Source organism: Thermobia domestica, chromosome 14, assembly GCF_964235325.1.
Source record: "Thermobia domestica chromosome 14, izTheDome1.hap1.1, whole genome shotgun sequence".
Lineage (NCBI taxonomy): Eukaryota > Metazoa > Arthropoda > Insecta > Zygentoma > Lepismatidae > Thermobia > Thermobia domestica.
In genome coordinates, this window is record NC_137467.1 from 71,184,286 (window position 1) to 71,196,379 (window position 12,094).

At 36.5% G+C, this 12,094-nt stretch overlaps 1 protein-coding gene across 1 annotated transcript in view; it reads left to right on the forward strand.

The window, feature by feature from the left end:
* LOC145669865 (sodium- and chloride-dependent glycine transporter 1-like) overlaps window positions 1–12,094 on the forward strand; it is a 235,654-nt gene that overhangs the window by 147,515 nt on the left and 76,045 nt on the right. The gene's annotated exons all lie outside the window — the stretch shown is intronic.

Genomic DNA, 12,094 nt, shown 5'->3' on the forward strand with positions numbered 1-12,094 from the left:
TTGTTTCGCTCCAAAACTCCTGTTCCTCAGTTAAAAGTCAGAGAACGAATTTCACACTCACTCTTCTCATTTCCAAATCGGTGGTTAAAATGCTTTGTACGGACCCGTACGATTGTTTTGTTCTATAGAAAGCTCTTGAATAGTCATTCGCCTGTTTGAATGAACCCTTTTTGCCACTTTTCGCACGTTCTCTTCTGTTTCTGAGGTTAATGAACCTCCCGAACATTGCTCGTGTTCTAAAACTCATTTCTGCTTGTAAATCACTCATATCACTTTCAAACAGTCTTCAGAGTTACACCATTATTGCCATACACCAATTTCAACATTTCAGAGTATCTTTGCCACATTTTTTTGCAACTTGAAACAGAACTTAATGCTCATATGTTGTTGATGCGCGACAGACATGGTAAACACAACCTCACTCTAGCGGCTCTGAACGCCAACTGACAAGTCAGAACGTGTTCCCACTTAACGTTGCCTGTCTCAACGGTTCACGCTATTGGACAAATTACATGAAATGGTTGTAGCGCCAGCAGTTAACGGTAAACATTCATTCACCGTATTTTTTGATGACACCTTGTACATGACAAGGATTGAAAGTGAAATAGACGAGTTTTCGTACCGTGTGAAATGTCTCCGTACAGTTTTTTCTTTTTGCATTTATTAAATTTGAGGGTAAATTAAGTGTTAAAGTGTACTCACCTTGTTCATGATCGGATAGATCCTATTAAATTTAAATAATTCTGAAAAATCTTGATTTTGTAGTACGGTGTCACATACTACATTGCAAAATGTGTACAAAATTACTGTTTAACATTAGTTTTAAAATCTATTCTGAACCACTCATGACGGGGTATTTTGTTGTCGTACTATGTATGGTGTTCTCTGGAGGTAGATACAAGCTACGTATCTTTAGTTAATTATTGGTAACTCCATATATACTCGCACTGTATGATCTTTACAAAAATATCACTTCATATTTGAAATATCTTCTTAAAATGGAGTGAAAATATCTGCCCCTAGAATTGAATATAAATAATCAAGAACATACTTTAACAGACTTCACTGCGTCTGTTGAGATGTTAAATAGCCTAGTCCCGAATATTGTAATCATATTCTAATGAAATTTGTGTGGAAGTATGCTCTATGGAAAAAAAAGGAGAAAGAATATTAAAATCGATGCAACTATGCCGAAGCGTGAACATGGAAACAACATTCGAATTGAAAACCTCCTCCTTTTTTAAAAAGTCGGTTAAAATGAGATGTAACTTATACGTCGGTGCGTTTTATGTACCGGAAAATACGGCAAATAACAATACGGAAGGGGGCGCTGTGGCTCAGTGGTAGAGTTCACCTCCGTGCTTAGGGTCCCTGGTTCGATCCCAGCTCTCGCCATGTGGACTTTCTGGTTGACAAACACCGTGTGCGTGGGTTTTCTCGGGGTTCTCCCGTTTCCCCCCACTTTCTTGATTCCACCATTTCACTCATTTCTCATTATCACCGTCTCCTTTAGCCTAACCGGCATAACGGTGGGACGTTAGACTTAAAGATTTCATTTCATTTTTTAACAATACGGAAGAGCGCTGTGCTTTGCATAAAAATGGATGAGGGAGTAGCGTGACTAAGTGGTAGAGTGTTCACTTCCAGTTCGAGAGCTCTCTGGTTCGATTTTAGACTATGTGAGTTTGTGCGACAACATCGTGCCCATGGTCTTTCTGGAGGCTCTTCCGCATCCTCCCTCATTGTCATTGCACTAATTATTTTAAAATAGTTAACTTTCATAAATCATCTACCTCCTTTAATCTAGTGATATAAGCGGAGAATGGTACTAGTTTTTGGTTTAATTCGGCCCGTTTAATAAAATCAAGGAAAAGTGGATGAATAAAGAGAAAAGAAATGTATATACACTATAGAGTGTGAAAACATTTTTAACTCTATTTTCTTAATCGTATTAGTGAAACATGAAAGCAGTTTAATCTACTACTTCTTAAAGGTATATTTTAGTGCTCTATCACATTTTTTCTGCCAGAAGCCGCGGTAGCTCAGTGGCAGAGCGTTCACTACTGGTGCATGGGTACTTGGTTCGATCCCAGCTCGCGCCAAGTGAACTTTGTGGTGGACAAACACCGTGTACGTGAGTTTTCTCGGGGTTTTCCCGTTTACTCCCATTTTCTTAATTCCACTACTTCATTTATTTATCATTATTACCATCCCCTTTAGCCTAGTCGGCGTAACCGTGCGACGTAAAACTTGGAGTTTTCCAATTTCATTTTTACTTTTTTCTTGCTTAAACGAACAAATTATATTGCTTGGTACCACTGCTTGACATCAACGTTTAAGGATAAAACGAATATAATGAAGAACATTTATGAACGTTTAAAAATAAAATTAATACAATGAAGTACATTTATCAACGTTTAAACATTAAATGAATATAATGAAGAACATTTATGAACGTTTAAAGATAAAATTAATACAATAAAGTACTTTTATCAACGTTTAAAGATAAAACAAATATAATGAAGAATATTTATCAACGTTTTAAGATAAAACGAATATAATGAAGAACATTTATCAACGTTTAAAGATAAAACGAATACAATGAAGAACATTTATCAGCGTTTAAAGATAAAATTAATACAATGAAGTAAATTTATCAACGTTTAAAGATAAAACGAATATAATGGAAAACATTTATCAACATTTAAAGATAAAACTAAAACAATGAAGTACATTTATCAACGTTTAAAGATAAAACGAATATAATGAAGAATATTTATCAACGTTTTAAGATAAAACGAATATAATGAAGAACATTTATCAACGTTTAAAGATAAAACGAATACAATGAAGAACATTTATCAACGTTTAAAGATAAAATTAATACAATGAAGTAAATTTATCAACGTTTAAAGATAAAACGAATATAATGAAAAACATTTATCAACGTTTAAAGATAAAACGAATATAATGAAGAATATTTATCAACGTTTTAAGATAAAACGAATATAATGAAGAACATTTATCAACGTTTAAAGATAAAATTAATACAATGAAGTACATTTATCAATTTTAAAAGATAAAACAGATATAATGAAGAATATTTATCAACTTTTAAAGATAAAATTAATACAATAAAGTACTTTTATCAACGTTTAAAGATAAAACGAATACAATGAAGAACATTTATCAACGTTTAAAGATAAAACAAATATAATGAAGAACATTTACCAACGTTCAAAGATAAAACTAATACAATGAAGTAGATTTATCAACGTTTAAAGATAAAATTAATACAATGAAGTACATTTATCAACTTTTAAAGATAAAACTAATATAGATATAGATATCTACTACTACTACTACTACTACTACTAATATAGATATATAAAAGATAAATATATCTTTTAAAGATAAAACTTCTGGAAATTTTACTAGACGATACAAGAACAGTTTATTTCTTGTCTCATCTCGTCTCAGCAACACTTAAAACCAGTAGCACCATGGCTCGATTACTTTTTTTCTACTTCCTTCGAAATGAGAATTTTAGAGTAACTTCCCAAAGGTACCTTTCTAGAGAAAGATATTATGCAGACACTGAGTATGTGTGTGAGATGGTCGCTCGAAGGTTGAGATCAATAAAGAGGTAAGGAGAGTAGTAAAGTGAAGGAAGTGGAATCTGGCTCAGAAGAAGATACGAGAATAAGAAGCAGGAGATAATGGCCAACAGCCAGGACCTTGGAGCGACCTATGGCTACGAAAACGTCTGATTGGCACAGAGCTGATGATCAGTGGCACGCAAGTAAAGAGGTCCTTAATATTAGGGTACTACAAGATTTTATGTAGTCCTTCTGGAGCCGGTCAATTGACGTCTTCCTCTGATGAAGAATTTAAGGGTAACTGGTCCATCTTCTACTATTAACCTATTAATTTATATGGAGAAGAGATTCTCCCTTTTCTTTGAGATGAAGTGAAATTTAATCGTTTGATTTTACTGGTTTCATCTTCAAGTCTAGCTAGACGTATGTTGCTTGTCAAAGTCCTTTTGCATTGTCTGCAGGGTTAATGAAAAATAACTAGATATAAAATCTATTATAAATTCTATGAAGAACTATACATGCCCTTTGTTAGATAAGAAAACCAAATGATATGTTAAATAACAACAAAGTTATCTGTGTTGCTAGACAACTTCTCAAATGTCCAGAGAAACAATAGATATTTTTCCTGAAGGAATCAGTTGTGATGTTGGCAATAACCTCTTGAAACCGTGCTTCCTACATGGACGAAACTTGAATTCTTTATGCAACTTTGATAATCCATTTGCATGTGCTGTCTGGTGTATTGAATTTTTTCGGGCTGCGATCTGAGCTCGCTCATAAACAGATAAGGGTCCGCCATCTGCCATGTTTACATCGTGCGTGCTGTTTCCAGCTGTAAACGATAGAATTCAGTGTGATTCAAATAATGTGGAATCTCCTGTTTTATAGTATGGCACAGTTTTCAACATGAAATCAGTAATATAACAACCCTGTATATATTACAGTTTATAAAAAATATCTTTCTTTCTCTCTCTCTCTCTCTCTCTCTCTCTCTCTCTCTGTGTGTGTGTGTGTATGTATGTATGTATGTATATATGTATGTGTGTGTGTGTGTGTGTGTGTGCATGTTCAAGCATAAATCTGGAACACATGAAATAATTTCAACCAAACTTGCTACACATGTAACTTACACGTAGTCGCTAACACTCTCGCCTTTGGTGCGAGCGGTCCCCACCCAACCAGGTACATTCTAGGAACGTGCCATTTAAGTTCCATATGTATCGTTTACGTACCTGGTACTTGAGAAATGTACATTTCATATGCATAGCATGTATCGCTAGGTATGTGCCTTTCGAGGAATTTCTGACACTTGAAAGAAGGTACTTTTACATGCTTCACTGGAATGTGAGGAATGTGAATGACACATACCTCATGTACCATGGCCTGTTTGCGCGTAAGTTGCTTCGTATTGCGACTAGGGTTGCCAATTTAGCCACTTTGTGAGTAGATCTGGCCATTTTGAGAACGTCGTTAGTCACAAAATTTCCAAAGAGCCAATAGTGGCTTTTTTAGCCATATGCTGGAGTGACGTTGCTTTCCGAAACAAATCTTCTCTCCCGGGCTTGGCTGTTTGAGATTAAATCTACAGAATATTTTTTATTTTATTTTATTTTATTTTTTCGATTTGGTTTCATTCGAGTTGGGCTAGGGGGATAGGGACGGTTACATCAGAGAGAAGCATAAAGACCAGACATTAGAAAAAAAAAAGAAAAAAGAAAGAGTTATGTTCTTGCATTCATAATGTGGACCAGTGTTCTAGAAGTATCTATTAAAGAGAACTTTAGAAAAGGATTTACCCTCGCACTGCTCTGCTCAAAGTAAAGAGTTACCCATTTATGAAAACTAAAATTATTTTAAAGTTGTGTATCGATACTGAAATTAAGAGTATGAAGTGTTTTAAGCGTAGATCAATATGAAGTTAAACTATACGTAAAATATGTAAAGTTAAAATTTTACTAAATTTACATAAATGTAGAAATTTCGGCAGGTCCGGATCCTCCAAAATCCCCTTTCGTAGCCACGGGGGCGCGGCGGCTCAGTGGTAGAGCGTCCTTGGTGCTTGGGGTCTTGGTTCGATCCCAGCTTGCGCCGTGTAAGCTTTGTGGTGGACAAACACTGTGCTCTGGTTTTTCTCGGAGTTCTTCCGTTTCCTCCCACTCTTCATTCCAGAATTTCTCATCATCACCGTCTCCTTTAACCTAACCGGCATAACCGTGGGACGTAAAACTGGAAGATTTCATTTCCTTTCGTACACCACTTCCTACCTGGTATATATTATGTTTGACTCTTACCACACACACACACATTACCCTAAGACAGTGCTGTTCAACCTTCTTTTTCTCACGTACCCGTGGACACAATTCACCATCCAATTGTGTACCAGCTGTAGATAAATTAAATCGAAATGTGCTTATTAAATCTTCGGAGGTACGCGTAACTCTGGGGATACGTAATCCGAAAATAAGCATATTTTGAAATCAAAGCAGGACATGTGTTGATTAAAAGAGGGACAAATAGAGAACCTGCAAACGGACAATAAGTATACAAATCAAAATACTATATACAGGGGGATAAAGTGCACATTCCCAAAATATTAACATGGGAAATTTCAAAATATGCTTATTTTCGGATTACGTATCCCCAGAGGTACGCGTACCCCCGGTTGAATAGCACTGCCCTAAGGAACATTACTGACATTCCTAGTACATTCCTGGCACATGCCAAGAAAATGCGTCAAGTACATACACGGTACGTGATATACACATAATAGACACATTCCTCGGTATGTGTCATGCACGTATTTTTGGGCGGAAGTAACCTTATTCCTTACATGTGTATTTCACATGATTGCTCTATTCACGTACCTATCATGTACATTCCAATGTACCTCGAGGAACATTCTTTACACATGACCAGTATGTACTTGTGTTGGGTGGGTCCCTGGTTCGATTCCAGGTGGGGACACTCGGTCGAAAGAGTTTAACAGTTTTTTCAAGCCAGCCATCTTGAATGAGGTTTTTCTTGGTTTTCCCTAAATCATACCGGAATGGTACCTAATATAATGATCGCAGGCCGCTACCTTCCTTCCCCAATCGTTTCTTCTTTCCCTTTCATCGGATAATGTGCTCGCCGAGAGAGGTCATCCCTCATGTACATTCATGGCCAAAATTATTGTCGCATGTCTATAAATATGTTGTTCTAGGCATATAATTTGATAGCAATTTTCACCCGGTATTTCTTATAATGTTATTATGTGTATGTGGCAAATTTCATGTCAAAAGAACAGTAAATAAGAACCATTAAACGAAAATAAAACTTTCTCGTAAATTTAGCAATATTTTATTTTACTCATTATAATTTCGTGGAGTAAAGGAGAAACACACCGCAGAATCGTATATTCCAGAACCCAACCAAATAGAAGTTGAAACCGCTATAAAGAAATTAAAGAAACACATATCTTCGGGTGTAGATGAAATTCCGGCTGAGTTAATTTTCCGGCTGAGTTAATTTTCCGGCTGAGAAAATTGTGGAACAAGATAGACAAACTCATTCTCCTTATCTGGAACAAGGAAGAATTGTCACAACAGTGGAAAGAATCAATCATTGTTCCAATTCACAAGAAAGACGACAAAACTGACTGTAATAATTATCGAGGTATTTCTCTTGTGTCAACATCCTATAAAATCCTTTCAAATATTCTATTAGCAAGATTGACCCCATACTCAGGTGAAATTATTGGAGATTATCAGTGCGGATTTAGACGAAATCGATCAACTATCGACCAAATATTTACCATTCGCCAAATACCCGAAAAAAAGTGGGAATATAATACCCCGGTACATCAACTATTTATTGATTTTAGAAAGGCGTACGACTCGGTTAGGAGAGAAACATTATACAACGTTCTTACAGAACTTGGAATACCGAGAAAGCTAATTAGATTAATTAAGATATATTTAAATGAATCCCAAAGTAAAGTCCGGGTAGGAAAATTTTTGTACACTAGCTTTCACTTCGAAAATGGCCTGAAACAAGGAGATGCGTTGTCGCCATTATTATTTAACTTTGTGCTGGAATACGCTATAAGAAAAATCAAAGATAGCAACCAGGGCCTAGAGTTGAACGGTATTCACCAGGTTATGGCATATGCTGATGATGTAAATTTAATAGGGGATGATAGGAGAACAATAGAAAGAAATGCAGACATCTTATTAAACGGTTGCAGGGACATGGGCTTAGAAGTAAATGCAAAGGAAACTAGATACATGGCAGTGTGTCGGGACCTAATACGGAAAATTATGGATGCGTTAAAATATTAAATAATACTTTTGATAAAGTTGATACTTTCAACTATTTAGGATCAATATTAACAGACGAAAATCATATTCACGAAGAAATTAAATGTCGACTAAAAGCAGGGAATTCGTGTTACTATTCGGTTCAAAATCTCTTGTCGTCGCGAATTCTGTCGAGGAATTTGAAGCTTAAAATATATAAAACGATAATCATGCCTATTGTTCCATATGGCTGCGAAACATGGTCGCTTACTCTGAGGGAAGAACATAGACTGAAAGTATTTGAGAAGAAGATCCGAAGACGAATATTCAGACCCAAGAGGAACGGGAATAGGAAATGGCGGAAACTTCATAACGAGGAACTACATAATTTATATGGTTTACCCAACACTGTTAGGGTTGTCAGGTCTAGGAGGCTTAAGTGGGCAGGCCATGTAGCTAGAATGGAAGAAAGTAGAAACGCTTTCAAAGTCTTGACTGGAAGACCAATCGGAAAACGACCATTAGGTAGACCTAGGCGCAGATGAGAGGACAATATTAAGATGAATCTCACAGAGATAGGAATACAAAGTAGAAACTGGCTCCAATTGGCTAAGGATAGAAGTCAGTGGAGAGCTTTTGTGAACGCGGCATTGAACCTACGGGTTCCATAGACCATAGAGTTAATTAGTTAGTTAGTTCATTATAATTTTCGTATTTATAATTCTTTTTCTATGAAATTTACCACAAATATACATTTTCAGGTTTACACATAGTATCAGTATTAAAAGTACCCTGAAAATCATTATCAAATTATATTCTTATAAGAAGACAGTTATAGATATGCGACAATAATTTTCTACATGAGTGTACGTAACGGGTCAAATGGTTCTAGATGCCGACAGTCCAGAAATCTAATTCCTAGCATATGACTTAGAGCCTGAAAAAGAGTACTGTAGGGGTAAGACACACTTTGTATCCCAAGAAGAGTCGGAAACCAATTTCGTGCCAAAAGCAATAATTTTAAACAGAAAACAACCACTAGTGCGTATGCAGCCTAGCTGGCGCTGAGAAAGTTGTGGTTACATACACGCCTAGAGGGGGAGGGGACAACTGGTGACATGTAGAAACACTTGAAAACGACCGATATTAGTGCTCAACCCATAGTTTTCGGGGCCACTAAGATGAACGATAATAATCCCTATGAAGTTTATGTCTAAGATTAGCCCCGTTGGCATAGGAGTGAAAAGAAGAGAAAAATAGAATTTCCATAATGAAAGGGGCCACTAAATTGATTGGTGATAGTCTCGATAAAATGTATGCCCAAGTTATTCGAATTCAATATGGGAGTACATGTGGGGAATGAGAGGGCTCAAAAATTGTTTTACATAAACCCTATTTTTCACGTTAGAAGAAGAATTGATATGTCAACTTGTTCGATGATTGTTATTCTTTTATTTCTCTCATTTCATTATTTTCAAATATTTTGAATAAACATTATACTTCCCATACGAAGCCGAGTAGTTCTGCTAGTACTACGTAAATAAATTCAATAAGAGTTAAATTAAATTTGTAAGCAATATTAGCAGTATATGATAGAAAATTTAATTTTCACGAAGCTCGGGGCATTTAAATGTTTTTTTTTTTTTAAAAAAAAAGCTTTTTGACCTTTGCTACGGTCCCATAGCGGTGTCCTTTGAAAGCCGTCTTCACTCGGGGAACACGAAAAAGTCCGTCGGGACCAGATTGCGGCTCTCGAGGGGCTGAGGAAGCGTTGTAATGCCGTTCTGGGCCAGGTAGTCGTTGACCATGAATCAAGTGTGGCTCCGTGCGTTGTCATGATGCAGTTTCCAATTGGTGGCAATGTCTGATCTCACCCGATTGACTCTTCTATTCAATTTTTAAGCACTTTTAAGTAGAAAGCACCTGTGAACGTCTGTCCCCTCAGGTACAAATTCTTGGTGGACCACACCTTTGGCGTCAGAGAGGACAATGAGGAAGGCTTTGCCATTCGAACTACTCATTCGAAACTGTCTTCTTTCTTTATTTTCCCTCTTTTTAACGATGGGGATGCTGGTGTGTGCCATTGAGCACTTATCGTTTTGTCTTTGGGTAGTACTCAAACACCCACGTTTCGTCGTCGGTTATCACATTACTCAAAAACTCAAAGTTTGTTTGAATTTACTGCGTAAACAAGCACTCGGTTTTACCTTTTGGTTGTCTGTTAAAACTTTTGGAACGAGCTTAACACAGATTTTTCTCATATGCAAATCCTCGGTAATGATAGTGTGTGCAATCATTTCATGAGTTCCTATGTGGACTGCGATCGTTCGAATACCTAACCGCCGGTCTATATTCAACATCACGTACACGTTGCACATTATCCTTGGTTAGGTTTGTGAACGGGCGTTCTTCGCATTGTTCGTCGTCCACAATCTCTCGACCGTATTTGAAGCATTTGTGTCATCTGAAAACAACTTTTAGTAGTTTTTGTCCCCTGAACACCTGCTGGATCATGGCCAACTTCTCCAAAGTGAATTTTCCGGCTCCCACACAGAATTTAATGGCGTAGTGTTGCTCGATAGAACGTTGTATCTTAAAGATTCATTCAAGTTTATAGACAGGGGTACACGTAAACCACAATACGAACCGTACAAAAACTCCTAGGCGACTGACGTTAGGTATTTTAAAGTTTACTTTCCCCTCCATTGAACCCGCCTTGAAGTGAGCGAACAGGGACGTACAGTTACGTCAAAAAAAAAAAAAAGTATCATTAGTTTTCATACAGATCCTGTAAATTTTGTACCTAGGTTTATAGAGCGAGAAGAAGCGAAAAAAGATATCTGAGAATCGAGACAAAACGAGAACTAATTATTTGAAAATCGAGACTAGACGAGAATTTGACAACGAATTGCGAGACAAGACAAGAAAACCTTATTTCTAGTTTCGTCTCGTCTCGTGGGTACCACTACACAACAGTTAGACTGAATTTTTGTTGTTGTCTGTACCAGATTAATAAAAGCTATACTAAAAGATTCACGATCAGTCGTTTCCTCATGCAAAAACAATCCCTAATTAAGGTTAAAGTTCGATAGGAGTAGAAAAACGATTTATCTTGTCATGTGTGTAATAACTTCAGCCAACTTCATGCGTTGTAGGAGGTGTGTAGGAGATAAAATTCAATTTGTATCAACTTCGGTTATAAACATATCTAGGAAACACACCAGAGCCCTCTATTGGTCCTCTCGTCCATTGGCTATGAATATTAATATTTTACAAAGAAGAAAAGATCTTTTCTCTCCAGCCCTTAATATTCCAGCTCAGCTAACCAAACTGCTGTGTAGGTTTCGGGTTTCGATTTTCTCCGCCCACGCACGAGGATCTGCTGCGCGACGGGTAGAGTTATCGAGAAAACATTAACCGGAAGAGGAAAATCGACCATATTTTTAGTCTGAATGAAATTTCGTTGAAATGATTACTATTTGTGACAGTGAGAACGGCATTTGCTAATTTATGTGGAAAACTATTTTTTGTGTCTTGCAGCTAAATTAATTACCTTTCTCTCTCTCTCTCTTTTTTTTTTTTTTACAAAAAAAATCTATCTAGTCTAGATGCTGATTTTGTAAACAGCTTGCCTTTTTATTATTTTAATATTCGTTCAGCATAGATCTTCTGCTTTAAAATTAAGCAGATATAACAATTTATCTCTTTGTACTGTGAAAATTTTTGTAGGAGCAAAGTTGTTGGGATAAAAGTGAAAATGTTGTCTTATTTTTTCCAAAGTGTTAATATTAGATCATATTTGTCAGAAGTTTTATAGAGTGGTGATATCCATCCGTCTGTCTGTCTGTCTGTCGATGGATATCACACATAGGGAAAAACGTATGTGGCGTGCGTAAAAGCGTAGGTTACATGCGTAAATCCTGAAGTTTTTGGAGTTTATGCACAACTATAGGAATATCCTGCAGCAAACGTATAACTGAAAATGTATGTTTTATAATACTTTAAGTATAAGTGTTCCATCTATAAGTACTTTCTGTACAAAAAAAGAACTGTGACGATAAGGACGATAAGGATCTCACATTCAGATGGACGTATGTAACATACGTATACGTATGTAATATACGGAAGATTGTTAAATGTCGGACATCTTACAGCAGCGTGATGTAACATCTAAACGGGAAAAAGGCAGTACGTTTGTAGCATATGGATAACGTATGC